This window comes from Monodon monoceros, unplaced genomic scaffold, assembly GCF_005190385.1.
Source record: "Monodon monoceros isolate NGI ecotype Baffin Bay Population unplaced genomic scaffold, NGI_Narwhal_1 Super_Scaffold_21, whole genome shotgun sequence".
NCBI lineage: Eukaryota > Metazoa > Chordata > Mammalia > Artiodactyla > Monodontidae > Monodon > Monodon monoceros.
Window position 1 is genome coordinate 51442518 of NW_021703778.1, and position 11563 is coordinate 51454080.

Here is an 11563-nt window from a genome sequence, read left to right on the forward strand (position 1 = left end):
AGGCTCCGCGCGCCCTCAGCCCGCGGGCCCGGCCGGCGGAGGCCAGCCCGCCCTAGCGCCTCGAGGCCCGGCCCGGGCAGCGCCGAGGCCGCCGCGGGCCCGCCGTGCCCATCGCAGCCCTCGAGCCGCCCGCAGGCCCCGCGCCGGCGCTTTGTTCCGCACGCCCACCCCCACAGCCGCGGCCTGTGCCTTTAAGAAGGGACCATGCCCGGCGCGCGCCGGCGGCGGCTCGGGCGCAAGGCGGCGGCGGCTCCTCCCGCTCGCGCTCGGGGACAAGTGGCCAGCGCGACGGCGACGGCAGTGGCAGCCGAGTCCGGGCCCCCGTCCCGCCCAGCCCGCGTCCCCCAGCTGGCTCGGCTCCGCTGGCGCTGCGCCCGCCCCGGTCCTCTTCGTGGCCGGCGCCTCCGCAGCACATCCTCCGGCTTAGCTCGCCATTGCAACAGGAGTGCCTCACGTCACGCACGGCGCGTTATGAAGCGGCCCCGGCGGCGGCGGAGCCTGGCCCCTCTCGGGATCCGTCCGCGTCGCCCGATTGGCGCAAAAGTGAATGGGGGGCGGTTCACGTGGCCAAAGTTTGACCAAAAAAAAAAAAAAAAAAAAATCAACCCTTCGGGCGGGCGCGGAGCCCGCCCCGCCCCGCCCCGCCCCGCTCGGCCGCACCCGCGCGGTCTGCGGCCAGGCCGCCTGGGCTGAGGGGGCGTGGGGCCGGTTCGGCGCCGGCGGGGGCTTGGACCGCGGCGCCCGGCAGCCCATTAGCCTCTCGGCGACCACACAGCCGCCAGCCAGCGCTCAGACTCCCAGCAGCGGCGCCCAGAACCGGCCCGAGGGTATCCCCTCGGAGGGGCCGTGCCTGCCGGCCGTCCAGTTCTACAAGATGCATTGGTAGCGTGAATCTGAGGAGGGATTTTTAAGAAGGGACTTCTTGGTCCGCCAACTCTCCACGAACCACTCGTTCCTCCTGCATAGACTGTCTTCAAATAAACCCCCACTCCCCATGCCCAGCCCCTCAGCCAGGCGGACCTCACCGGCTACCTTGCCTGCGTCAGCCCATTTCACACTGTATCTTTGTTCGCGCCGCTGTGTGGGTAGGAGCGAGCACGTATAGAATAAACAGTTCAGGAGCCGTTTGGGACGTGCACGCTTGGAGAATGAACCGTGAATTCAGTTACCTTGTTCCCTGCCACTAGTTTCTAAGCTAAAAAAAAGCTATACTTAATGTCCAAGCTCCTAACACTACCCGCATTTAATAGATGTTGAAGAACTGGTAGGTAATGTATTTACAGTCTATGTGGACAGTCAGTATCTCTAATCTGAATCTTTGTCAATATTTTAACATAGTCCGTCCATAAAAGTGCCATGGATTTCTAAAGACAGGTTTTGAGAACCGGATTCTCTATGATGGATTTTAAATTTTACACATATCCTCTTATTTTTTAAAATAAATTTATTTATTTTTGGCTGCGTTGGGTCTTCTTTGCTGCTGGGCGGGCTTTCTCTAGTTGCGGCGAGTGGGGGCTACTCTTCGATTGTGGTGTGTGGGCGCTACTCTTCTTTGTGGTGTGCGGGCTTCTCAGTGCGATGGCTTCTCTTGTTGTGGAGCACGGGCTCTAGGCTCTTGGGCTTCAGTAGTGTGGCCCGCCAGCTCAGTAGTTGTGGCTCGCGGGTTGTACAGCACAGGTTCAGGAGTTGTGGTGCATGGGCTTAGTTGCTCCCTGGCATGTGGGATCTTCCCAGGGCTTGAATCTGTGTCCCCTGCACTGGCAGGCGGATTCTTAACCACTGCGCCACCAGGGAAGCTCCGCATTTTGTTTAAAAAACAAAAGCAAACAAACAAAACGCAGCCAAGGTAACAAAAGCTGATGAAGTGCGCATACAACAAATGTTTATGTAAATATTAGTGTTATTACTTTGTCATCAGTGTATTGGGGTTTTTTAAAGAAACTCCCAGAGAGCAAAGTATTTTCCTGGGCCTGACAGCTTCCCTTCATTTAATCAAATGAACCCATGAATTAGGGACAGAAAATAAGCATGCTTGGGGTAAACTTTGGATATTTCTTCATTGCTAAGATGACCAAAAGATTGAAATATTACACAATTTAAAGTGCCACCTTGTGGGAGAGATATCATCTCTGCAATTGAATGGTGGTCACTCTTGTTTATTCTTTGGATATCAGCACTTTCTTTGGCTCTTGTGATTTATGTCAGAAATAGTTCATTACCCACATTCCCACAGGCTCCCTCCCTAGGAGGTGATCCACATCTAAAAATAAAATACACATTATTCAGTGAACACATGATTCCAACAGTGGTCTTGAGAAAAATACAGTACATGTAAACATGAATTAAAGACTTGAAAATCACCCGAAGGGGTTTCCAGTAAGACCATAAGCCACAAATGCCGAATAGTCACCAGATCCCCCAAATTCAGCAACAGCCCCATAATTCAAAGTGATTTCTATACAGCACAAATCTAGCAAGATACAGATGTTCAATCTCATGACATAATGATTTCAATATTTGCTAACCTGCTTTAAACTTCTCTATTTCCTCATCTAGACTAAAATCTAATAAAAAGTACATAAGTGTGTGATGGCAATTAAATGTTTTGTCCTCCTCCATTTCCTGGCTCCTTGGTGTCCCTCAGTTCCTAGGTCAGCAGCCTCACCTGCATACCTGCAGACTCAGTGGGAGTGTGTCTTTCATAATGTAGACAGCATACCCTATTTTCCATAATGACTGGACCTGAAGGTTTAGAGCACCTGGGTCAAGGAGACTATGACATAGGTGAAGTCATCCCACGAAAAGTAGGGGATGCCAGGCTAGGGGAGGGCAGGAGGAGAAGAGGGAGGGCAGGGTCCTGTAGAAGTTGGCCAGGGGCTCCAGGAGCCTTCACATTGGGGCTGGGGCAGCTTCCCAAGTACAGTCTGGGGAGATGGAGGGGAAATTCCTGCACAGCTGGATGGTCTGGCTGAGGCAGTTCTCCTGGAGAGGGATCCACAAGCATCCCAGCAAGGGCCCCCTCAGAGGCCTGTATCAGGAAGCAGAACTCTCCTACATGGGGGGATTTCACAGTTGGAGGCAAATGCCCAGAACCAAGGACTTCAGTGACAGCCAGAGAAAGTGACAGACAAGAAAGCCCAGCGTGGAGGTCCATCCAGAGGCCGGCCCCACCTGCCCAGATACAGCTAACACCAGCAAGGATCTGGGAAGACGGCATGCATCTGAGACCCCTGCCCCCAGTGCACACACATGCACCCTCCCCAGAACCCCCTCAAGGCCGAGGCAGGTCCTCACTCCCCATGTCTTCCTCTCCTTTATTTATTTGTAAAGGTGAGAAGTCCGGTTGATCAGATTCTATAGGCATTTCACCTGAGGAAACTGAGGAAAGAACTTTCCTCCATGGAGCCCTCTCTGTTAAGTTGAGGGAGTCATTAACCATCTTTCTCATTTAAAAAAGGAGTGGTGTTAACCATAATCAGATAGACAGAGTTATTCAATGAGGAAGACTCCTAAAGGCACACCCTTCCCCCCCACCCCGGGGGCCTGGGCTGGATCAGGGACTCCCACCAAGTGTGGGGTCTGGGCTTCCTTTTGCACTGAGGGAGTCCCCCCTGGACAAGCTTGCAGACCCCTCAGTGTCTTAGTTTCCTTGTCTCTAAATGGGTCTTTCCACTAGATCAGCGATCCACAACATTTTTGGCACCAGGGACCAGTTTCGTGGAAGACCATTTTTCCACAGATGGCGGGGGGTGGGGGGGGTTCAGACAGTAATGTGAGCGATGGGGAGCGGCAGATGAAGCTTCGCTTGACCTCCGCTCACCTCCTGCTGTGTGGCCTGGTTCCTAACAGGCTGCAGACAGGTACCGGTCCGTGGCCCGGGGGTTGGGGACCCCTGCACTAGATCATGCTAGAAGTTTCTCCTCAGTGATTCTAGACAGATGATGAGAAATTTGTCCAGACGTGCCACATCATCTAACTTCCTTTCTGTTTTCATGCATGAACCTGCGTTACTGAACACTTTCTCGCAAATTGCAATTCTGTTCCCACACGCGTTACATTTTTTTTTCCTGTTCTTAATATATTGAACGCCTGTTACAGGTATAACATTTCATATAATTTGCAGCAATTTCTTGGAAACCCTTGGTAAATACCTCAATTGTTTGTTGGCAGCAAGCCTTGAACAACTGACAGAGTTCCCTGTAAGGGCTTCTTTAAAGACACAGCTCCTGGACTCCTGCCTTAAACAGGGGGCCCTGCAAAAAATGTTCATAATTTTTAAAAACCTTTGGAAATGGCTCTTTTAAGAAATAGTGAATGCAGAGGAGGGAGTCATAATCCATGCTTTCAGAAGGCTCTGTTCATCGCCTGCAAAGAAGAAAATCTATAATGACCATTTTACTAATATTACCACTTGACCTCTATTAACCCAATAAAATTTTGCTTTACTATTAATGCTGCTATTAAACTGACATTTAAGGTCCTCATTAGCTAATGAATTTTGCTCAATGTTTCCTTCTATTTGCAGCATTTCCAGCCAGATGCAGGAAAGGGCAAGTGATATGGCTTATGTTCTGGCTTCCAGACACTAGTAGATGTGACGCTGGTTGTGCTAGAATGTTCTTCATGCTTCCTTGGTCTGCTTATCAGCTCTGTCCATTCTTTCTGTCAGATATTGAGTCAGTATGTGTGTGTTTCTGTGTATGGGAGAGAGACAGAGAGAAGAAATTTAGCACCACTCTGTGTGCTGGCCGGATGGGATGTAATCTTACTAACTAGAAAACGTTGGCTGCTGCCAGCACGGGCACTATTGGGAAACTGCCTGAATGTTCTCTGGGAGATAACCTCACTGCAGAGTCTGGGGACAGTTTGCTTCTAGTCTAACACTTAATCCTTGTGTAGCAGAGAAGTTTGCCTTTCCCATCCATTGCCAAGAAATGCCATTAATCCCTAAAACGGTGCCAGAGTTTCCACAGCTGGAGCATTTGCACAAAGACAAAGCTTCCATTTCTCAGGAGGGAAGGAGTGCCCCACCACCACCACCAGGCGCTGGTCAGCTGGCCAGCAGCATTGCCACCTGAGGGCTGCACACAGTGGTGGTCAGGCCTGGAGGCCTAGTGGAAATGCTCCAGATGTGCAACTCAAACTCTCTTTGTTTTACTCGCAGTCTAGTGAAGCATAAAATTGCATGGGGGGGAAATTCAAGCTGCAGAAGAAGGTTTAAGCTATAAACTGAGGCAGCAGAAATTCAGATCCATAAACACATAAAGTGCAATGCAAGGATCAGAAAACATTAACACCATAAAACCTGATAAATGACCCCACTACATTAATCATTCACACACCTTGTTATTACACTATCATGCCTGGGCTAGGGTCATAAACACTTCTATCACCCAGTGATGGGTGATAAGGATTGTTATCAGACACGGTAGTTAGGCCTCTACAGTAGTTTAAAATAAACACAGTGGGATGAGACATTCTCCTGGGGAGTCTGGAGAAGGAGGCTCCGAAACAGGCTGGGAGGAGAGCCAAGTCCTGCAACATGTTTGGAGGGCAATTTCATCACAATTGCAACTTACAAATGCATTTACTTTTGACCCAGCAACCCCACTTCTGAGAATTTTTCCTCCAGTCATACCAGTACAGAATGACACTTGTACTGGGTTATTCTCTGCCACATTGTTTGTGATAGTAAAAGATAGTAAAAGACCTGTGTCCATTTAGAGGGAAGTGGAGAAGTAAACAACGCTGTATCCATCAGAAAATGAGATACTCTGCAGATGTAAAACAGGGCGAGGAAACCCTCTCCCTTCTGAGATGGAGAGAGTGCCACTAGGTGTAGGACAGAAAGCAGAGAGAATAAGGATTTTGCTAGGTTTTTTTTATATATAACAAAACACTAGAAGAATGCACAAGAAATAAAAGTGAAACCTGCAGGGTGGGGGTGGGGGCTGGTTGAAAGGAGAGACATGAGCCAGAGTTCCCAATGGACACTTTTGAATATCTATCTGATTTTTTATTATGTGACTGTATTATCTATCTAACCCTCCAAAAAAGCTACCAATTTCCCACAAGTTGAAGCCCTAAAATGCTATTAGCAGAGCATTGACCACTAAGACCATAGATTCTCCCTGACAGCTTATTTGGTGCAACTGCTCTTGTTTAATGGAAGTGGAAACTGGAGCCCATTAACCACATCATGAGTGCTGCCACCAAGCCAATTAGCCAACATCCTGGCCCAGAATGTCTCGGACTGTAAGCAAGAATCCACCAAGTATTTTCTTTCAACTGGTTAAAATGAAAATTTCCAAGGTCTAATTGAACTTTTACTTTCCATTTTCCTTAGCATATCATTATAAGTGTTCTTCCAACATGGAAATATTAAGAGTCTTCTCAAAGTATCAAAATAGACATGCCTATACTCCTTTCAGAATCTCTTTCTCCACTTGTTTTGTACTGGCTCCTCCTTGAACTTAATTTTTGGATCTTCCATAATCTTAGGGCCTCGTGCCATGTCTTTCCCCCCACCCCAAACATGTTTTTTAAAAAATCAGTCTTTCAAAATTTTCTTAGGCTATTATAGCACCAAACAAGAAAGCCAAGAGCAGCTCCAGAACTTTGTGACAATGGCGCCCTCTTGTGGTATGGAGTTATTTCTGTTACCTGAAAGTCTATAATCTTGGACTCAAAAGAGAATAATGGTCAGATATTTTATTTTATGGTAACACTTTTACCAGCATTTTCCAAAGTGATATCCTGCCCTTTGATTTGTGGCTAACTAACTGGTGACACTGTAATATGATAGGAATTGAACTAAATGGTCAGCTAGAATCTGCCCCTTGTATTTTGAAACTGAGTGAGATACTCTGGGGGAATGTAGGTTTAGCCCCACTTTCCCCCTCATGATTCTGATACCCAAATAGTTTTGAGATCCATGGATATCTGCTTTCTTGTGAGAAATTTGTCAATTTCCCCAACAGATGAAAAGTATCAGCCAGTATAAATTGTATATGGGAGTAGATGTCCTCCTTCATCTGCCCAGGTTCACAGCTGCAGAGGGGTTCACACTGGAGAGGCTGTCTGCAGACCCTGGAGATCCAAATGTTTTCTTTGCAATTCTCCTCAAACAGCCACCTTTAATCCTTTTGCACGCATATGAACTGTTGGTGGTGTGGTCATCTGCATACGTTTGCCTTGGTTGTGTCTCCCCAAGAAAGGTTCCCACCCACCCCTGAATTCAGAGGGTGCTCTGAAGGTGTGGCCTCCTGTCTAGCAAATGCAACAGAAATTTCATAGATAACGTTCTTTCATTATCAAAACTGAAAGTGACCTTCAGCTACAATTGGCCCTGCTGCAGGACATTTCAATGATGTTGAAGTTAACAGAAGGAAATTAACTGAACTAGTATAATTTGTTTTCTGCTGTATATTTTCTGGGTTTTGTGACATTTTCCAGTCAGTGTTTCATTTGGTTTAATGAGAAACGAACATTTATGCCATTGCAAATACACTTTATTTCTATATATTTCATAGTAATGAAGCCAAGTTTCAAGAGATTAAACATCAGAAGCAAGGATGAGAAGATGTGTTACTTAGGCTCAGACATGGGAGCTGGGCATGACACTTGCCTGGAATATACGTCAGGCCCAAACCACCTCTGCTTTACTCCTTTGTCAAATTTTGTGATGTCAAGAAAGCAAAACTGAAAGAGACTCAAAGATCCCACAGAGAGCTCTGATCCCTAACCAGAACTACCTGTGCCATCAGGGTCTAGTCAGGGGACAGAAACCTTGCCAGTCATTTGAACAGAATTTTTTTTTAAGTTTTATTGAGATCTAACTGATATACAATACACTGCATGTGTTTCAAATGTACAATTTGTTAAGTTTTTATACACCTGTGAAAACACCACCACTGCTGTGATCTGAATGTTTGTGTCCTCCGCCAAAACCTTACGGTGAAATCCTAACCTCCAAGGTGAAGGTATTAGGAGGTAGGACTTTCGGGAGGTGATTCAGTCATGATGGTGGAGCCCTCGTGAATGGGGTTAGTGCCTTTATAAAAGGGACCCCATAGAACTCCCTAGCCCCTTCCACCAGGTGAGGACACAATGAGAAGTCTGAGACTCAGAAGATGGCCCTCACCCAACCATGCTGACACCCTGATCTCAGATTTCCAGTCTGCAGAACTGTGAGAAATACATTTCTGTTGTTTATAAGCCACCTGTCTGTGGTGGTGTTTTGTTATGGCAATCTGAAGAGAGAAAACCATGATCAAGATAGTGAACTTATGTGTCATTCCCAAAAGCTACTCCTTCCCTGCCCCCAACCTCCATCTCAGGCAGCAACTGATCACTATAGATTAGTGTGCATTTTCTATAGTTTTGTATAAACGGAATCATACAGTATGTACTTTTTAAAATCTGGTTTCTTTCATGCACATTAAATTATTTTGAAGTCCACCCACGTTGTTGCATGGATCAATAGTTCATTCTACTTTACTGCTGAGTAGCACTGCACTCTATGAACATACCAGCATTTATCCATTCACCTGCTGATGGACATTTGCACTGATTTTGACTTAGGCTGTTACATGCAAAGCTGCTATGAACATTCATGTGGAAGTCTTTATATAGACATGTGCTTTCATTACCCTTAGGCAAATACCTATGAGAGGAATAACTGGATCATACACTAGTGTGATTTAACTTTTTAAGGAACTGCCAAACCTTTCCCCATTTTTTTCCTACTAGCAGTGTGTGAGAATTCCAGCTCTTTCACATCCTCACCAACAACTGGAGTAGTGAGTCATTTTAGCCTTTTTAATAAGTATGTAGCAGAACCTCATGGTGGTTTTAATTTGCTTTTTCCTAATGACTACTGATGCTGAGGATCTTTTCATTGTATACCCATCCACATGTCTTCCTGGTGAACTATCTGTTCAATGCCTTTGCCCACTTAAAAAAAATAGAACCATAATGGAAAAGAATATATATAGAAAAAGAATGTATATATGTATAACTGAGTCACTCTGCTGTACAGCAGGAATTAACACAGCATTATAAATCAACTATACTTCAATTTTTAAAGAAAGGTAGGAAATCCTGTCACAGGCTACAATACAGATGAACCTTGAGGACATTATGCTAAGTGAAATGAGCCAGTCACAAAAGGACAAAAACTGTGTGATTCCACTTATATGAGGTTCCTAGAGTAGTCACATTCACAGAGGCAGAAAGTAGAAGGGTGGGTGCCAGCAGGTGGGGGAGAGGAATGGGAAATAGTTGTTGAATGGATAGAGTTTCTGTTTTGAAAGACAAAATAGTTCTAGAGATCTGTTGTACAACAATGTGAATATACTTAACACTGCTGAATTGTACACTCAAAAATAAGGTGGTTAAAAAAAAGAAAAATATAAATCGTGAAGTGTTAAGGTGTAAATAATTAAATATTTTTAAAAATTAAAAAATGGGTTTTTGTTTTTTTGTGGTACGTGGACCTCTCACTGTTGGGGCCTCTCCTGTTGCGGAGCACAGGCTCCGGACGTGCAGGCTCAGCGGCCATGGCTCACGGGCCCAGCCGCTCCGTGGCATGTGGGATCTTCCCGGACCGGGACACGAACCCGTGTCCCCTGCATCGGCAGGCGGACTCTCAACCACTGTGCCACCAGGGAAGCCCTGTTGTTTATATTCTTATTCTTGAATTTTGAGACTTCTTTATATAATCCGAATAAAAGTCCTTTACCATATATATGATTTGCAAATATAGTCTCTCAAACTGTGGATTTTCCTTTTATCCCCTTAAACAGTATCTTTCAAAGTGCAGAAATTTAGATTGTGCTATTCGTGTTGCAGCTAAGAAAACTTTGCCTAACTCAAGATTTACAAAGATTTTTCTTTCCCATTTTCTTCCAGAAGTTTTATAGTTTTTTTGTTTTTGTTTTTGTTTTACAGCTTTATTGGAGTATAATTGCTTTACAATGGTGTGTTAGTTTCTGCTTTATAACAAAGTGAATCAGTTATACATACACATATGTTCCCATATCTCTTCCCTCTTGTGTCTCCCTTCCTCCCACCCTCCCTATCCCACCCCTCTAGGTGGTCACAAAGCACCGAGTTGATCTCCCTGTGCTATGCGGCTGCTTCCCACTAGCTATCTATTTTACTTTTGGTAGTGTATATATGTCCATGCCACTCTCTCACTTTGTCACAGCTTACCCTTCCCCATCCCCATATCCTCAAGTCCATTCTCTAGTAGGTCTGTGTCTTTATTCCCGTCTTACCCCTAGATTCTTCATGACATTTCTTTTTCTTAAATTCCATATATATGTGTTACCATACGGTATTTGTCTTTCTCTTTCTGACTTACTTCACTCTGTATGACAGACTCTAGGTCCATCCACCTCATTACAAATAGCCCAATTTCATTTCTTTTTATGGCTGAGTAATATTCCATTGTATATATGTGCCACATCTTCTTTATCCATTCATCCGATGATGGACACTTAGGTTGTTTCCATCTCCTGGCTATTGTAAATAGAGCTGCAATAAACATTTTGGTACATGACTCTTTTTGAATTTTGGTTTTCTCAGGGTATATGCCCAGTAGTGGGATTGCTGGGTCATATGGTAGTTCTAGTTGTAGTTTTTAAGGAACCTCCATACTGTTCTCCATAGTGGCTGTACCAATTCACATTCCCACCAGCAGTACAAGAGTGTTCCCTTTTCTCCACACCCTCTCCAGCATTTATTGTTTCTAGATTTTATGATGATGGCCATTCTGACTGGTGTGAGATGATATCTCATTGTAGTTTTGATTTGCATTTCTCTAATGGTTGATGTTGAGCATTCTTTCATGTGTTTGTTGGCAGTCTGTATATCTTCTTAGGAGAAATGTCTATTTAGATCTTCTGCCCATTTTTGGATTGGGTTGTTTGTTTTTTTGTTATTGAGCTGCATGAGCTGCTTGTAAATTTTGGAGATTAATCCTTTGTCAGTTGCTTCATTGGCAAATATTTTCTCCCATTCTGAGGGTTGCCTTTTGGTCTTGTTTATGGTTTCCTTTGCTGTGCAAAAGCTTTGAAGTTTCATTAGGTCCCATTTGTTTATTTTTGTTTTTATTTCCATTTCTCTAAGAGGTGGGTCAAAAAGGATCTTGCTGTGATTTATGTTATAGAGTGTTCTGCCTATGTTTTCCTCTAAGAGTTTGAGAGTTTCTGGCCTTACATTTAGGTCTTTAATCCATTTTGAGCTTATTTTTGTGTATGGCGTTAGGGAGTGATCTAATCACATACTTTCACATGTACCTGTCCAGTTTTCCCAGCACCACTTATTGAAGAGGCTGTCCTTTCTCCACTGTACATTCCTGCCTCCTTTATCAAAGATAAGGTGACCATATGTGCATGGGTTTATCTCTGGGCTTTCTAACCTGTTCCATTGATCTATCTTTCTGTTTTTGTGACAGTACCATACTGTCTTGATTACTGTAGCTTTGTAGTATAGTCTGAAGTCAGGGAGCCTGAATCCTCCAGCTCCGTTTTTCGTTCTCAAGATTGCTTTGGCTATT